At 38.8% G+C, this 10637-nt stretch overlaps 1 long non-coding RNA gene across 1 annotated transcript; it reads right to left on the minus strand.

Moving 5' to 3' along the window:
• Positions 1 to 4986: 4986 nt before the first annotated feature.
• Positions 4987 to 10412, minus strand: LOC139128950 (uncharacterized). Its single transcript, XR_011551460.1, has 4 exons — positions 10219 to 10412; positions 8254 to 8400; positions 5696 to 5882; positions 4987 to 5276 (listed from the first exon to the last, which is right to left on the minus strand). It is a non-coding gene; the product is annotated as an uncharacterized lncRNA (long non-coding RNA).
• Positions 10413 to 10637: the final 225 nt, after the last annotated feature.

A 10637-nucleotide genomic window follows, 5' to 3' on the forward strand; every position in this document is an offset into this window, starting at 1 on the left:
GAGTTTTAGCAATCACAAATTCTGACAATTTTCAACCTTTTTATCAGCAAAAAATTGTTAAATTATGGAGTTCTAGTAATCATAACTTCTTCTTTAAAATGGTCATGAAAACGTGTCCATATCTTGTGACAAAGTGGTCGAACGGTGGTCTAAAATACAATGTAGTGCAAATGAAAGTGAAACTCTCTATCACCTTCAACCGTTAAGGGAAAGAACAGGTTTTTCAGAAATACGCTTGACTCACTCACGTTTCAAAGATTATGATACTGAAGATGAATGCCGGAAATGTCAAGAAAGGACATGGTCATAACACAGTTGCCAAAGTCCACCGGACAACAACCGACCTAGTTTACTCTGTGTGTAAGGTATGTGCCATTTCTTCATCGAGATAAGGGGCTCTAGCCATGATAGATGGATAATGTGAATCACTGTAGCAACCAAATATTCCCATCCACGCCACTGTGTTATCAGATAACATGAAATGTGCCGAGTAAGCAACAATCTACACTGAGCGATACAGACTAGATGAGTGATGCGCTACTTAGTCATGGATATACTCCCTGTTAAAAATCCTCACTCTTGGTTGAGGGGTACTGAATTGTCTGAATGGTCACATAGAAAAGAAATATAGGAATCAGTTGCCTTGAAATCTTACATAATTATTATTAATATCTCTGCTATTTATTGTTCAAACTGTCTCAGAGGTGTCTTGTGATTACAGTATATTTGTTCATTTTGAGGGGATGTGTGTTTGTCTGCAAATTCTACATGTCATCAATATTTCTGGTCTGTTATTAGTAGCACGACTCTTGATTTGTGATGTATAAAAATAAAAATAAATAAATAAATGGTTTATATTATCAATTTATTGGAATATTTATTTTTTAGGTTTTTTTTGTTTATTTTGTTTGTTTATAAATGTTTCTCTTCCATACATCAATATCCCTACAACTTACCGTTGCCCCGATACCAATAACTGATTATTCATATTTCTCATTGATTCATGGAAAAACTTTCCCTTAATTATTCTTTTTTTTCAATTTTATGCATCTTGTTTTGGATTCCTTCCAATGTTACCGTCGAGTTCTTGTTTCTTTCCATCGTCACACTTAAATTAAACACACAGCTTACCTCATTTAGCGGTTATCTATGTTCATCCCAATTCATGTGAAACTGTACGATGATGTGTTACTGAGACAAATTTATGCATTTTGCAGAGCAAACGTTAACTTGGCTCTGGCAGTTTCAGCCTAAATAGTAATACAGTCCTTCAATCCAACATTTGCGTAGACTGCAACATGGCGAAGACCCACACAAGAGTGAATCTTTCAGTACAACATCTGTGACACACGTTCAGAAGAGACTTTGAAGCCTTAATCTCGTTGACGAAACCACAAGGTCATACTGATAATCAAAACTATGTCAACGTTCGCTGGAAACTGCCCATGGCATTTCTGGTCAACCACGATGACTAGGCTGTATGTCCGCACGTACATTGCAGACGATGATGACGTACCGTATGGACTGAGCACACTGAACTCGATGGAAGTTGCACCGAAGCAGAAGCCTTTGCGTACCAGTCATGGCAGTCGGGTGTTTTGGGATGAACTTATGGAAGGATGGATGGATTCTTCTTTGCATTTATGTATCTATGCATTCATTTTTTTCTTATTTTTATAACACAACATAACATCTTTGAAACTTTCTTCGGTAATGTGTGAAAACCCATGTGTCTGTCACGTGAGTGATGAAGAAATAATCTCGTGAGGCGTTGAAGTCAATACGATTTAGTTACCTCTTTGAGAAAGCAAAAATATCTGATCATATTCTCAGCTTGCATAAATATATGTGACGAATATGAAATTGAAATTTCCGCAATTATAAAATATCGGTAATTTCATCTTGCCAAGATGGTTCGAATTACTTGGCCACTGTGACTGATTTCTGCATACTACCATATACATTACAGAGCAAAATGCCAATGGTAAGGTTTAACGTTACAAAGCCAGTGTTAAAAGTTTCCAAACCCTCTCCCTCATTTTCCTTGTATGTTCGCGTTTGTCTCGCCATCATATTCAGGTCATTGGAATGTCTAAACGTTTGCTGTTGAAACGATGATATTAATGCACGGTTTTCATCTTCGCCAGTGAAATCCAGGCGTTGTATATCCATGCAGGGCTACATGACTCTATCTACACCATACTACATAATTAAATAGCCGCTCTTTGACTCTCTCTTGCCATGATTTAAGCTTTGTGCAAGCCAGTTCAGCTATATGGCATGACCGACAAGGCGTTGTATCTTCAAGATTTCTGTTCGGCCCTTGAGGGCATACTATGGTGTAAGCTGTGTAGCAGACTACACCGATATTTGATGTGAAAAATGGGCTGTGAGAGAGTCTATGCAGCTGCAGCGACACATTTGACTTACATTACGCTGTGGGAAAAACTGAAGCAAACCCGATATGGCGACGCAGGTGCGCCGCCAGCTAAGCTGTTCGTGCAGAAAGATGGTCGTGCGCAATTTTTCAGCGGGCGGGCAAATTTCAAAACTAATCAGCGGGCGGGAAGAAAAAGTCAGTATTTTCTGTGGGCGGGGAAGAAATTTCATTTTTTCAGTGGGCTGCGGCGGGGAGAAAATTTTTGACAGTGGGTAACGGAAAATACGGAGAGGGAGGGGAAAGTCGTGCTTGATAGAACTTGTGGGGAGATATAAGCGCCTAACTTAGAGGGGCGCAATGTTCTAAGGTATAGTACTAGCTGCTTTCAAGGTTTTGCGCTGTCTGTGATTGCCTAGAGGACATTACGCGGGCAATGGGGAATGTCAGTGGTGGGGAGAGAGGGCAGTGGGGAGCTTGAATTGTTGTGGGGAGTGGGGAGCGGGCAGACCATAGATACTAGAGGGCAGTGGGCGTCAAAATTCAGTGAGAGGGCATATTAAGCTTATTCGTATATGCCATTTGGCAGTTACGAACAGCTCTACTTTACCCTCCAAATTTAGGTCAAGGTCAAAAATAAGTAAAATTGGTATATCAGCCTTCAAACATGTTTTGTGATGATTTTGCGAAATTGATGAAACTTACCAGTTGATGGCAACTGATGACGTCAACGAAGGCCCTCCAAAAAGACACCTGTAGTATCACACATGATTTCTCTGTCGTCACCACTGTAATAACTGGACCGTCATTGTTATTATTTTGCATCAGTTATTGATTAGCCAATATTGTGATCTCGCTGACAACGTGAAGACTTTATTGAGATGATCATGGCGGGACTTAAATGATACCAAAGTAACGGGTAGATTATTAACGTTCGGCAGTTATCATTAAACCAGAGAAACACGTTTACCAGCTAGATGTAGGACGAAATGTCTTCACACAGCGCATTATCAATATTTGGAACGTATTCCCTTGATCTACCTCAGTGAACACCTGTAAAAATAGAACTGACAAATACATAGAGGATGAACCTATGAAATACGCATTAGGCCCTTGGGTCCGAGAAAAAATCTTGTTCATCGGATTTATGGACTTTTTTGGACGAAGGTTCAGGAGCGGCGAGCAATTTTTTTAATTTTTTGCTGGCGATCAAATTAATAGTCATGGTGTATTAACCTTGACAAAACGGATAAATTTCAGCCAAAAATTGCAACAGTTTGTGTCGTGATTTGCAAAATTCAGACGTCGCAACAACGTGTTTACATAACCACAGAGTAACATATAGACAGAGTCGCAACACTTGCATGTCTTTTGTTCCATGGTCGTCTCGGTAGACTATTGGCTTTTCATATTAAAATGAGCTCCAAAGGTGTTAAACTTTTTGGAGGCTTTGTTTGTGGTTGATAATTACACGAGATTATGCGAAAAATACGACGAGATGGCATCGTACTGCCAGTCGCGTAGCAACCATAGTTACTTTGTGAGCTCTCAGGCCAGAAACACTGCTTCACGCCAATCAAAACATAACACGCCAGCAGTTTCATAAACATGTCCTTCCTTGACGCACGTGTAAAAGAGGGTATGACTGACCGTAACCATTGAGTAAAACCAGACAGTATCGATAAAAGACTTTCAAATTTGGTTCAAACACACTCATTATATATTCATAAAAATATGAGAGGAGTTCATTTTCCTGAAGCTCAAAACACTCCCGTTTTCGCCAGCACGTCAATTCTGCTCAGCACCACACTACAACAACAACACAAACTTTGCCGAACATACTTTCGCTTAACAATTGGCGAAAATCCGAAAATTACCGAAGGATTCATGGTCGGCACTCTACGGAAAAGAGAGGCTAGAGCAATTGAGGCGAGGCGAACATGGATGGGTTACGTAACCGCTTCACGCCTTAAACAATACCTGTTGCCACTCTATCTATCTTTCTCTATGACATAACAGAGCTCAGTGCAGACACGTCGGAAGTCTCAGTCAGAATCAAACATGCCTGCGAAAACCTGGCGAAGTGTAGGGCGCCGCCAGGGGCGGTACTAAAGTATTTGCAATGCAGAAGTATGAATTTTCCGAAATAAAAAAAAAACAACATTTTTTTTTCTTTCTGGCCTTATCATGAAACCAGCGAAGGCTAAACCACATGTACACAAACTGTGATTGCAAGGCATTAGAGCTTGATACAAAAGTATCATTCTGAATGTTTGGGATAAAAAATAACATACGGAAAACATCAAAGAAATCAATCAAAAAGTGTTTGTATATCGCTGAGTGACACATGGACGGCTTGTTTCCCAGTTTTCACTTGAAAATGCATGCGTACTTCACAGGTGTTCGAACTTAGACTAGTTATTCCCTCGAAATCATCAAAACTGTTGTAGTGTGATGCAAAATTATTAAGTTTTCCTCCTTTTTAGCAGAATGGAAATAGTCTTATTGCCACGATTCTTTGATGTTAACTATTGAATTACAGCTTTATCTAAAGCATCAATCCCAGTCAGTAATGGGACTGCAGATTAAAAGGAAACTGAAAACTTGCATTATGTGTATTTCTTTTATTCGTTTACAAAAATACACAAAAAAAAACTTATCAATGGTTGATAAAATTGTAAAAATGATGGTTTTCAGCAAAGGAGTTGAAATGGCATTTTCAATCTGCGAACACTCTCTGTAATTCTGCCTCACTCGCCACATGGAAACCAATAGTAAAGCCTGGTACAGTTGTATCATCGATTGCATTCCAATCACAAGGTGGCGCCCTCCTAAATTTCCGTGCCTGGCGAGGTCGTCTTCATTTGACATAAGGTTTTCATTGCTTTATTTTCTTAAACTGTCATTAAAAGATGAGGAAGAAATCTCGTTAGTGATAATAGGTAGACAGGTAGGAAGTTTGAGATGTCGACATATCACGATAGATGGAGAGATAGATAGATCGATATATAAATAGATAGATGGGTAGATAGATAAATAGATAGAGAGATTGATTGATAGATTGAAAGATAGATATAAGAGGCAGACGTACAGACAGACTGATAGACAGACAGAAAGATAGATAAATAGAAGATAGATATAAGACAGACAGATAGATAGATAGATAGATAGATAGATAGATAGATAGATAGATAGATAGATAGATAGATAGATAGATAGATAGATAGATAGATAGATAGATAGAGAGATAGGGAGATAGGTAGGTAGGTAGGTAGGTAGGTAGGTAGGTAGGTAGGTAGGTAGGTAGAACGAACTTACTCCGTGGGTTCAATCTTCCTGGCGTCATTGGCATCCCTTCATGAAGTTCACGTCTTGACTGAATGTATTGAGAAAGGTAAGGCTGTCCCGTGATTTCAAGGACTGCTTGGAATTCTGTCAGGGGTATCCTCTTTCTCTTGAGAATGTTGAATAGTGATCGAACTTGACTGAAGTTGTCTCGGTAAACCTAGGAGACGGATGAGAGTGTTTCCATAGTGATTCGTATATATATATATATATATATATATATATATATATATATATATATATATATATATATATATATATATATATATATATATATATATATAGCTGCTCTTAATAACGAACAAAGCGATTGCCTATTGTTTAACATATTAATGACGTTATAACTTTTAAGGAAGTTACAATAAAAATATATCACCATTCGTTGTGAGAGTGGATGGCTGTATGGATAACAAAATTACAAGGTTTAATTGCAGCTCAGTGATAGTCGCTGTTTACGGGAGAAATACAAACGGGTACTTTTGATATTTTTTTCATCATCTCACTCTATAATCCTCGTATAATATACAAGCAATTAGCATTCCAAACGCAGCTAATTATGAACAATGTATAATGTTATTGTTGACTAGCAAATTCTAATCTCCAGGTAATAAGACATTACACACATAAAAGTCATACTGGCAGTTCAGTTGAGTACTGTGCATTTCATTATGATTTCTAGGACTAGGAGTAGAATTTATTGCCAGAATAAAATAATGGGAAAAGATGCAACACGTGGAGTTTTTCTTTGACATTATCGAAGCTGTTATTTTGCTTCCCTTCAAACTTCAATGTGGGCTGACGTCGTCGTAACATAAGCGCGCCCTCTAGAGTGCCACAATCAATAAAGCAAACCTATCAACATGTTGCCTGACATTGATTTATTGCACCGCCAGACAAATTTTCTAGTTGTTTCTCAGATTAAAATCTGAACACGTCTTCAGCTTTCTCGATCGATATCCGTTTCGTATCAATTCTAATCGTTAGTTCACAACAACTTAAGACGTAAAAAGGAATACGTACGTCGGAAACAAGGCTATTTTATAATTTTCACAGAATTGCGAAGTTAGTAATGTTAACCGCACTTCAATTCCTCGCGGCATTCGACTTTGTTATGAGTAAATTATTACGACAAGGATATCGATCGGGTTGTCAACAAGGGGAGTGACAACAAGTTTTCAGTGTGTGTGTTTTATTCTGTGTCTAGACTAAGATATCTTGTTAACTTGCTAACCATTCCTAACCTGCTATATGTCAAATCATATTGAGGTGGCTCCCAAATCAAAGATAAGTGGCATTCGGTAGTTGTTCACCATACAGAGGAGACATCACTTCACTGGCATTGTACCAAAGGAAGACAATATGCCCCAAAAGAGTCTTCATGACGTAAAATCGGGCGCGACGTAGGCGCAACTCAAATAGAGTATACGTGTACTGTATATGGCAACACAACATCAACTCACATAGAGTATGCCTTTACTGTATATGGGAACACAACATCAACTCACATAGAGTATGCCTGTACTGTATATGGGAACACAACATCAACTCACATAGAGTGTGCCTGTACTGTATATGGGAACACAACATCAACTCACATAGAGTGTGCCTGTACTGTATATGGGAACACAACATCAACTCACATAGAGTGTGCCTGTACTGTATATGGGAACACAACATCAACTCACATAGAGTGTGCCTGTACTGTATATGGGAACACAACATCAACTCACATAGAGTATGCCTGTACTGTATATGGGAACACAACATCAACTCACATAGAGTGTGCCTGTACTGTATATGGGAACACAACATCAACTCACATAGAGTATGCCTGTACTGTATATGGGAACACAACATTAACTCAAATAGAGTATGCCTGTACTGTATATGGGAACACAACATCAACTCACATAGAGTATGCCTGTACTGTATATGGGAACACAACATCAACTCACATAGAGTATGCCTGTACTGTATATGGGAACACAACATTAACTCAAATAGAGTATGCCTGTACTGTATATGGGAACACAACATCAACTCACATAGAGTATGCCTGTACTGTATATGGGAACACAACATCAACTCACATAGAGTATGCCTGTACTGTATATGGGAACACAACATCAACTCACATAGAGTGTGCCTGTACTGTATATGGGAACACAACATCAACTCACATAGAGTATGCCTGTACTGTATATGGGAACACAACATCAACACCGCATTGAATCATGGCCTATGAAAGTACAATGTATGTTGCCTACCTTCACTATGAAAGTATAATGTATGTTGCCTACCTTCACTATGAAAGTACAATGTATGTTGCCTACCTTCACTATGAAAGTACAATGTATGTTGCATACCTTCACTATGAAAGTACAGTGTATGTTTCATACATTCACTATGAAAGTAAAATGTATGTTGCATACCTTCACTATGAAAGTACAATGTATGTTGCATACCTTCACTATGAAAGTACAATGTATGTTGCATACCTTCACTATGAAAGTACAATGTATGTTGCCTACCTTTACTTTCTTGACGTCAGTCTCCTTGAATCGCAGTCTCATTTGTAATATCTGCAGCACGCTGTGTACGTACATGTCCTTTTGAAATCGTTCGAGACATTCCTTCAAGATCTTCCGTTCTCTGTAGTTCATCTTGATATTTGAATCCTATGGAAATAAAAAGGCGACTTTGGTGTTTTATCATTGGGTTTTCTCTTACATATGCTTCTTCTTATTTAGTCATCTAATCTTACCCCGACGGTGTAGACAACAAGTGACGCTTATGACGTTTTCTTGTTACTGCCTTGTGAATGCAAAATGTGCAATGTAGTAATAACTGTAAATTGCATTGTATGTGACACAGACATTCCAGATACGTATGGTTAAGGCTATGGCTTCGAGTTATCGAGCCACCAAGGTAAAATGCATCCCATAGACAGACACTTCTCCAATGCTTTCTTGGACTTGTGCTGCTTTTTACACACATTAAAGTATGTCGAACACATGAACTTTCATCTTGCTTTCGTGAAAATATTGTATTTATATTTCCCCACAGAGTTAATATAGGAATAGTGGCCATTTTGAATACCTGTATTTTGTTATAATTAGTTTTCTCTAATCTTAAGTGCCGTTGAGCAAAGTTTGAAAAATATAACATTTAAAAACCTTAATTTCGGAGCGCGTATTGCAGTACCATAAAGGTAAAATGCACTCCTAAGACAAGTATAAGACTTCCAAAAGTTATACTGTCTTTTCTGATCTACCACTGTGGGGGCTCATTTTAAGCTTTTGGAGTCAGAGAAATTTAGGTTTTCATAAGGATAAAATTACTATGTAAACATCGAAGTAAACCTATTAAAACCGAGATAACACGTGTAAATGTAAAATTGCTATCGATCGGGCAGGTAGACTGAGAGAGAGAGAGAGAGAGAGAGAGAGAGAGAGAGAGAGAGAGAGAGAGAGAGAGAGAGAGAGAGAGAGAGAGAGAGAGAGAGAGAGAGAGAGAGAGAGAGAGAGACAGCCAGCCAGCCAGACAATAAGACAGGCGACAGACAGCTACATTTCCGATAGTCAGCCACACTTGTATTTCTGAAGTAACAGAGATAACAATAAGAAGAGCAATACAGAGAAATTACTTAATTTTATCACCTCTTATAAAATGTGGTCACTTCTCTCAAAGTCACTCGAGTCAATACCTATTCTACCTTGATTTCACAAACAGGGCTATAAAGCTCTGATAGTGAACCTTAGTGAATTTTATGGGATAGATCATGTCTTTTGTTTGGTTCTGCACTGTTCTGTTTTATTCACAACAGCGACGAAGATGGACCAACTCATTGTTTTGCATAATATTAAACACTTATGTCACACTATCTCGAGCCGTTACTCGTGAAAGCCCCTTGTTGCTCTTGAAGGGAAACATAACGATTGCTTCTAGTTATTATAGCCAGTATTTGTGATGTTTCTTTGTAGTGGGCCCGAGGATCAACAATAAACGGTCGCATATCTGTCTCACCATGTTCCGATTTGACAGAAGTCGCCATTGTCCCGAAGAGTAAACTCGCGTATAACAAAAATACAGTAGCCTTGCTGACAATTCTACCTCTTGCGAGTTACTTACCTTGCGAAGAAAAAAAAAATAAAAAGAATGACTGGCGACTGCTGTATTTGTAACTGAACAATGGGTGTAAAATATCAGTCGTTATATCGAATTCCCTGCAGTATTGTGACATGTATTGAAGTGAGTCATGCCTGGATTGTGCCCAGCATGCGGGTCACTGAAATTGGATCGAAAATTGCTGCTGCAATCGGAAAAAACCGTTGTTTGTCTTAATTGAACGGTCAATTAATCTGCCGTATAATTACCTGGGAAACAGATATTGAAAAATAACGCTCACACGACGAACAATGACATACGATACTCTCATCTGACCGTACGTGCGTACAGAATTCACAGCGATGTATAGACAATATGCTACTACATACCCTTGTACTTAGCCCTTGACAAATTGTGGCTAAATATGTCACCAGATATCAGACATGCAATGGTTGTTTCAGGCAGCGCTTAGGGACGCTCAAGGAAAACATTAAATAACTCGCAATTGAGCCATCACCGTTGCTGAAAACGCTTGTAAATGGAAGAACTGCTTGTGCTGTCGCCGATGAACATGCCAACGAAATTTAATATCGCAGTGTAGTGCGCAGGTGCACAAAACACATGCGGAACCCGGAATTAAATGCCGTACCGCATTTCAATACCACGATCTGTATCCATGGTTACTACAAAATGGATTCCTGAAATCTTGAGCAGTACCACACGCTGGTGTTTATGACGTCATTTTTAATATTGACAAATAGTCAACAGGATTAACGAAGCCTGGAGTCAGAATAATGCAGCCTCGAAG

This window comes from Ptychodera flava, unplaced genomic scaffold, assembly GCF_041260155.1.
Source record: "Ptychodera flava strain L36383 unplaced genomic scaffold, AS_Pfla_20210202 Scaffold_80__1_contigs__length_553813_pilon, whole genome shotgun sequence".
Lineage (NCBI taxonomy): Eukaryota > Metazoa > Hemichordata > Enteropneusta > Ptychoderidae > Ptychodera > Ptychodera flava.